We start from the raw sequence: 7,226 nt of genomic DNA on the forward strand, positions 1-7,226 counted from the left end.
TTAATTGGATCATGAAACGTCTCCCACAAAACAACCCCAAGCTCTGAGAACAGCAAGAAACTCACAATATATTTCTTCTTCCTTCTCGTCCCCCCTGCGAACCTCATTCCCTTCTAGCATTGACGCTGTTCCCTAGTGGTTGGCTCTAGGCCAGCTCCTGTAGCTGGGGATTTTGATGTGAAGCAGTGGGAGTCCTCTGTTTATAGAAGACCAGTCTGGTTGCCAGCTGCCTTAGACAGTGAAGCTGAATCACAAGCAGTGGAAGGCAGTGAGGAGGAAGAGACAGACAGGGGAATGGATGCAGCCAGCCCACCAGCTAGTCCCCCAGATAGAGGGTCCTTGGACTCCGAAGGGGAAGACATCATGAATAGCCCTATCTTGAATCCCCGTGTGCACAGGATCTTGGAAAGGCAGGAACAGCTGCGCAGGCATAAAAACAGATAATGAAGTGCAGCTGTTCAAAGGTTAATTATGCTGCTAAAACCCTGATAAATAAGGGAGGGTTGGAGTGCTGAAGGTGGGCGTTTATTGTTAGTGTTTTGGAAGAAGAAAGAAACTTGAGCAGTGTGGTTTGCTTTCTGTTTTGGGATTTCTGTGAACTCTGTGACATTCAAGCCAGAAAAGGCTGTACGAGATTGGAGTGTAGAACTCTGGCTTTATTGATTCATAAATCACTCCTCTGCTCTGGCCCTAATCTCAAGGTGTCAAGTGAACTTTTGGTGTGAGTAACTGTAACCTTTTGGGACTCGTAAAACAGTAAATAATAATAATAATAATAATAATAATTATTATTATTATTATTATTATTATTAATTGGTTTTGCATTTCAAGCAGGTGTCTTAGCCTCTGTACATAAAAGAGACTTTCTTGATTCAATTGCCGTGTGTTCGACTTAATTCTGGACTCGTGGGTGGCTAATTGCCATTGGCCAGGCAGAACACCTAGTAGGGTTATTAAATGTCTAGAAGAAAACCACTCAGCACAAGAGACTACCCACAGGACTTCCTTCCTTCCTTCCTTCCTTCCTTCCTTCCTTCCTTCCTCCCTTCTGTCCTTTTCTCCCTTTTCTCCTTCCTTCCTTCCTCCCTCCTATATTTCTTCCCTCCCTTCCTTTTTTCCTTCCCCTCCCACCTTTCCTTTCTCATTCCTTCCCTTTCTGTCCCTCCCTTCCTTCTATCTTTTCCTTGGCTTCCCTTCCCTTCTCTATTGTCCTCCTTTCTCTTTTCCTTTCCTTTCTTTTCTCCATTCTTTCTCCTTTCCTTTCTTTTCCTCCCCCAAAGAAGGAAGGCGGGAAAAAGGAGAGCTTCATTCTTCCGCGCCTCCTTTTTCCCGCCTTCCTTCTTTGGGCCCCAGCAGGAGAGCGCCGGAAACAGCGGCATCGGGCAGTAGCCGGGGGACAATTGCGAGAGGGAGCTCCAGCTCGGAGGCACCGGCAGCACCCTGCCCAGCTGGAGCTTCCCTGGCATCGGCGGCAAGTGTCCTTTGGGGCTCGACGGGAGGGCACCGGCAGCAAGAGCAGGAGGGCGCGATCAGCAGCGGCACCAGGTAGTAGCCGGGGGATGGCGGTGGCAAGAGCTCCAGGGCGGAGGCACCAGCAGCGGCACACCCAGCTGGAGCTTCCCTGGCGGGGGCAGCAACCAATATCCTTTGGGGCCTGGGGGGAGGGCACTGGCAGTGGGAGCGGGAGGGTGCCGGCTGCAGCGGCCCCAGGCAGTCGCGGGGAGATGGTGGCGAGAGGGAGCTCCAGGGTGGAGGCACCGACGGTGGTGGTTGGACGTGCTGCTGGACACCGTACATGCTGGCGCTGCGCGGCTGGCACTGGCTCGCTGGCTGGGCCGGAGGTGCCAGCCCCACGCCCATGCCCAGCGCAGCGCCAGCATATACGGCATCCAGCAGCACATCCAGCTGCCGCCGTCAGAGCTCCTGCTCGCAGTCAGCCGCTCTGCCGCCACCCCCTGGCTACTGCCCGATGCCGCTGTTGTCGGCATGGTGTAACGAGAGAGAAAGAGAGAGAAAGAAAGAAAGAAAGAGAGATAGCAAGAGAGAAAGAGAGAGATAGCAAGAGAGAGAGAGAAAAAGAGAGATAGCAAGAGAGGCAGAGAGAGGAAGAGAGAAAGAAATTAAGAGAGATAGCAAGAGAGACAGATAGAGAGAGAAAGAGAGGAAGAGAGAGAAAGAGGTAGCAAGAGAGAAAGAGAGAGAAAGAAAGAGAGATAGCAAGAGAGACACACAGCAAGAGAGAAAAAAGCAAGAGAGAGAGCAAGAGAGGGGGAAGGAGGGAGAGAGAAAGACATAGAGGGAGGGAAGGAGAGAGAGAGAAAGAGAGCAAAAAAGAGGAAGGAAGAAAGAAAGAAAGGGATGGATGGAAAGAAGGGAAGGAAGAGAGAGAAAGAGGGAGGGAGAAATAGAGCGAAAGGGAGGAAGAGAGAGATTTTTTTTTGTCCAAACATTTTTTTTGCCCCCCCCCCCCCTCAATGTTCCCCAGGATTTTGAAAATATGAATAATGTGCCGCGGCTCAAAAAAGGTTGGGAAACACTGGTCTAGAAGACCTATAGGATCCCTTCCAACCCTGTGATTCTATAAGGTCTCCTGCTTGAGCAGGGGGTTGGACTAGATGACCTCTGAGGCCCCTTCCAACTCTGCAATTCTGTAAGGGTCTCTTGCTTGAGCAAGGGGTTGGACTAGATGTCCTCCAAGGTGCTATCCCACCCTTTCATTCCGTGGGACCCCAGCTTGAGCCAGGGGTTGGACTAGATGACCCCCAAAGTCCCTCCCCACTCTCTTATTCTTTAAGGGTCTTTCTCTAGCAGTGGAATTGGGCTATATGATCTCCGAGGCCCCTTCCAAGCGAGGCTGGCTTTTGCTGGAGGAAGCCCAGGTGGAAGCAGCCATTGTGCGATTCAGAGACAGGGAGAAAAATAGCCTTGTTTGCCATTGAGTTTGCATCCGTTTTGTTTTGACACTGGCTGGGTGTGTGTTTGTGTCTTTCCGTTCAGTTTTTCTTTGCCCTCACGTGATTTCCAAGCAGCGAGGGGTTTTTGACTTTCGTTTTTGGCTGTTTTAAATGCGTCTCCTTTCTCCACCCCTGAGATAAAGAAAGAAAGGAGGAGCAAGAAGGGGAAAGAGAGAGACTGAGAGAAATGGAGGCAGGCAGGGAAATTAACAAAGAGGCAGAAGCAAGGAAAGGAAAGGAGACACCAGCAAGCAGCAGCAGAAGATGGAGATGGAGAGAGAGAAGCCTGAGGAAAAGGTAGAGAGAGAAGCTTGAGGGAAAGATAATTAGGAAGAGGATCAGGGCTGACACGATAACAATCTTCCAATATTTAAGGGACGATCACAGAGATTAGATTAGATTATTAGAGTTGGACAGGACCTTGTAGGCCAGCAAACAAGAGGAGAAGATGGAGACCGAGAGAGAGAAGCTTGAGGAAAAGGTAGCGATTGATCGCTCTCACTGTCAGTAGAGAGAGGAAAAGGTAAAGAGAGAAGCCTGAGGGAAAGATAGAGAGGCCTGAGGCAACAGTAGAAAAATTAGCTTGAGGGAAAGGTGAAGAAAGAGAGGCCTGACTGAAAGGGGGGGGGGCTTAGGGAAAAGTAGAGAGAGGCCTGAGGCAAAAGTAGAGAAATTAGCTTGAGGGAAAGGTAGACTGAAAAAGAGAGAGAGAAAGAGGAGAGAGAGAAGGAGGGGGAGAGAGCGCGAGAGGCCTGACTGAAAGAGAGAGAGAGAGGCTTGAGGCCAAAGTAGAGAAATTAGCTTGACGGAAAGGTAGAGGCCTGAGGTGAATGGAGTAGGCAGAGGAAAGAGGGAGATTGAGAAAGTGTGGGGGAGGCCAGGGTGTTAACAAAGGGGCATAGGCAATGGAAGGAGACACCAGCAAGCAGCAGCAGAGGATGGAGAGCGAGAGAGACAGACAGACACACACACACACACACAGAGCGAGAGACCTGATGAAAAGATAGAGAGAGAAGCCTGGGGGAAAGATGGAGAGGGAGGCCTGAGGCCAAAGTAGAGAAATTAGCTTGAGGGAAAGGGGGACAGAGAGGCCTGACTGAAAGAGAAAGAGAGAGAGAGAGAGAAAGAGAGAGGCCTGAGGTGAAAGGAGTACCAGGGGAAAGAGAGAGATTGAGAAAGGGGGGGGCAGGGTATTAACAAAGGGACAGAAGCAATGGAAGGAGACACCAACAAGCAGCAGGAGATGGAGAGAGAGAGAGAGAGAGAGAGAGAGAGAGAAGCTTGAGGAAAAGATAGAGAAAGATGCCCGAGGGAAAGTAGTGAAAAAGGCCTGACAAAAAGGTACAGAGACATGCCCAATGGCAAAAAAAAATCCAGATAAAGGTCAAAAACTGTTTGAACAAATTATTTCACAAACAATCCCTTTAAAACTGGAACTCTTCCTATTGGGCATTTTCAGAGAAAAGATTGCAAAAGAAGATATTTAATCTTACACATTGTAACAGCAGCAAGAATAGTATATGGCCAAAGTTGGAAAACGGATTCAACCCCAGCAACTTTAAATCTCATCAACAAAAATATTAGAATGTGCAGTAATGACCACGATGACAATTGAAATACAGTGGTACCTTGGTTCTCGAATGCTTTGGTTCTCGTACATTTCGGATACCGAACAAAATTTTCGGCAAAAATTTGCTTTGGTATCTGAACAAAAATTCGGATACCAAACAGCCACAGAAAATTTTGTTTGTTATCCGAAATGTTACCGCCCCACTTAACAGCCTCCCAGTCCCTATAGTCTAACCTTTCCAAGCTGTAGGAAGGGGGGCGGGCGGCTGCAATACCGGCAGCTTCGGGGGGCTCCTCTCCTCAGTGCTTCGTCTTGTCCACCAACTTTCTCCTTCCCGGCGGCAGCAGTGGCGACAGCAGCAGCTTCCCTTTGAGGAGCAGCAGCGCCGGGAACGTCACATGATGAAGGGAAGCCGGTGGAGCCATCTCAGCAGTTGCCGCCGTTGCGTACCTGACTGTACCCGTAGGAGCCCATCACTGCAACTACCTGTCCAATCTCTTTTTAAAAACCTCTCTAGTGTTGGAACATCCACAACTCCCAGTGGCAAGCAGTTCCATTGGTTAACTGTCAGGAAGTTTCTCCTTAACCCCTGGTTGTTTCTCTCCTTGATGAGTTTCCATCCCTTGTTTCTTGTCCTGCTGTCTCATGCTTTGGAAAATTGGTTGACCCCCCTCTTCTTTAGGGCGGCCCCTCAAACACTGGAATGCTGCTATCATGTCCCCCCAAGTCCTTCTTTTCTCCAGACTGGCCAAACTCATTTCCTGCAACCGTTCTTCATAAGTTTTCATCTCCAGGTCTTTAATCATCTTCTAAGGTGACCAGATGTCCTGCTTTTGGCAGGAGAGTCCTGATTTTTAATAATTTGTCCTGCGTGGTTTTTAAAAAGTCCTGATTTTCCTTTGTCTGGATTGCCCACAGCGAATAAAGCGCTTCCTTTCTCTGGGCGTTGGGCGAGGGAATAAACATCTCCCAGCGCCCAGAGAAAGGAAACACTTTAGGACCAATAAAATATGATAATGGTAAAACCCCAGGTATTTCTACTGACCCCCATTTTTTGACACGTTACAGATGAACAGCCATCAAATACATCCCCCAGAATATAGAGGACACGATTTACAAATACAACAAGAACAATGAAGTGTGTTAATTTCTTGGGGGTGGGGGGAAATACATCACATTTGAATCGGCTTTAACCATCTTCCGCTCATAGGCCACTTTGGGAAATGAATTTTTTAAAGGTTTTCCTGGCAGCCTTTTCAGCGCACCCCATTCCAAGCAGCAGCAGTTGGTTTGAGTGCTCTTGTTCAGCACTGGGTTTTGAAAGCGGGGGTGGCCGGACTTTGCAGGCGTCTTGGGATTTCTCTGGCAGGCATATTGTAGTATGGATTCCAATACAGTGGTTCCTCTACTTATGAACCTAATTTGTTCCATGACAGGTTCTTAAGTAGATAAGTTTGTAAAGAAGCGCTTTTTCCCATAGGAATCAATATAAAAGCGAATAATTCATGCAATTGGGGAAACCACAGAGTGGGTGGAGGCCCTGTTTCCTCCCAGGAGATTCCTAGAGAGGCCCCACGGAGGCTTTTCCCCACTGTTTCTGGCCCTGTTCCCTCCCAGGAGATTCCTAGAGTGGCCCCACAGAGGCTTCTCCCCGCCTTTTCTGGCCGTTTCCTCCCAGGGCATTCCTAGAGTGGCCCCACAGAGGCTTCTCCTCACCTTTTCTGGCCGTTTCCTCCCAGGGCATTCCTAGAAAGGCCCCACGGAGGCTTCTCCCTGCCTTTTCCGGTTACAGTTTTGGAAGCTCAGGTTTATAAGTGGAAAATGGTTCTTGAGAAGAGGCAAAAAAATCTTGAACACCCAGTTCTTATTTAGAAAAGTTTGTAAGTAGAGGCGTTCTTAGGTAGAGGTACCACTGTATTTACTTCAGCCTGGCTTGTCTATTAATATTGAGCACAGCAATGATGAGCGTTGAGAGGAGAAAGGCGATTTGCTTTTGGAAGGCTCTTTTGCCTCCTTCTGTAGCCCGTAGCTTTGCTGGCTGAGGAATTCTGGGGATTGAAGTCTGTCCGTCTATCCGTCCCCCCGCAATGGTGTCCCGCTTTAACCAAGTTCAAATCTGGTCACCTTTTCTCAGCCCCTTTTCTTTGCACTTTTTCCAGAGTAGTTTCAATTTCCCTGATGGTAGCCCTCCCTTTACCTTCCTGCAGCTCTGCCTCCCTATTGCATAGGGCAGATTGGCAACTGATGAAGCAAATCTGGAGCAATACTAAGGCGTTTCACTTCTCATCCAAGAAGCTTCTTCAGTTCGCAAGAACTTCAATCAGAACTGAAGAATCTTCTTGGACGAGGAGCTAAACGTCTTCAAGGGGAAACAAAGTCCAGTGGCCTTTTAAAAAAAACATTTTGGGGATACTATTTAAAGGACACAATTACAATCAAAGCAGGGCCTAGTCTGCTTTGGGATTGTGGTCCCAGGAACGCTTCCGGACTTCCCAAAAGATTCGGGCACAGACGGAAAGAAATCCCAAGTGCGCAGAAGCAAACAGCAGTACCCTCTACCCATCACACTTTCTCCCCTGCCATCAAAAGGCTTCCCCGGCTCACAGGTCTGAGCAGCGTCGTTGGGCAGAGAAGGAGCATGCGCATAAGATCGTCGTCGATAGTCGTCTACGCCTACGGAAGTGGGAGGCACCTGTCGCGTT

The sequence above is a fragment of the Erythrolamprus reginae genome, chromosome 2 (assembly GCF_031021105.1).
Source record: "Erythrolamprus reginae isolate rEryReg1 chromosome 2, rEryReg1.hap1, whole genome shotgun sequence".
Taxonomy (NCBI): Eukaryota; Metazoa; Chordata; class Lepidosauria; order Squamata; family Dipsadidae; genus Erythrolamprus; species Erythrolamprus reginae.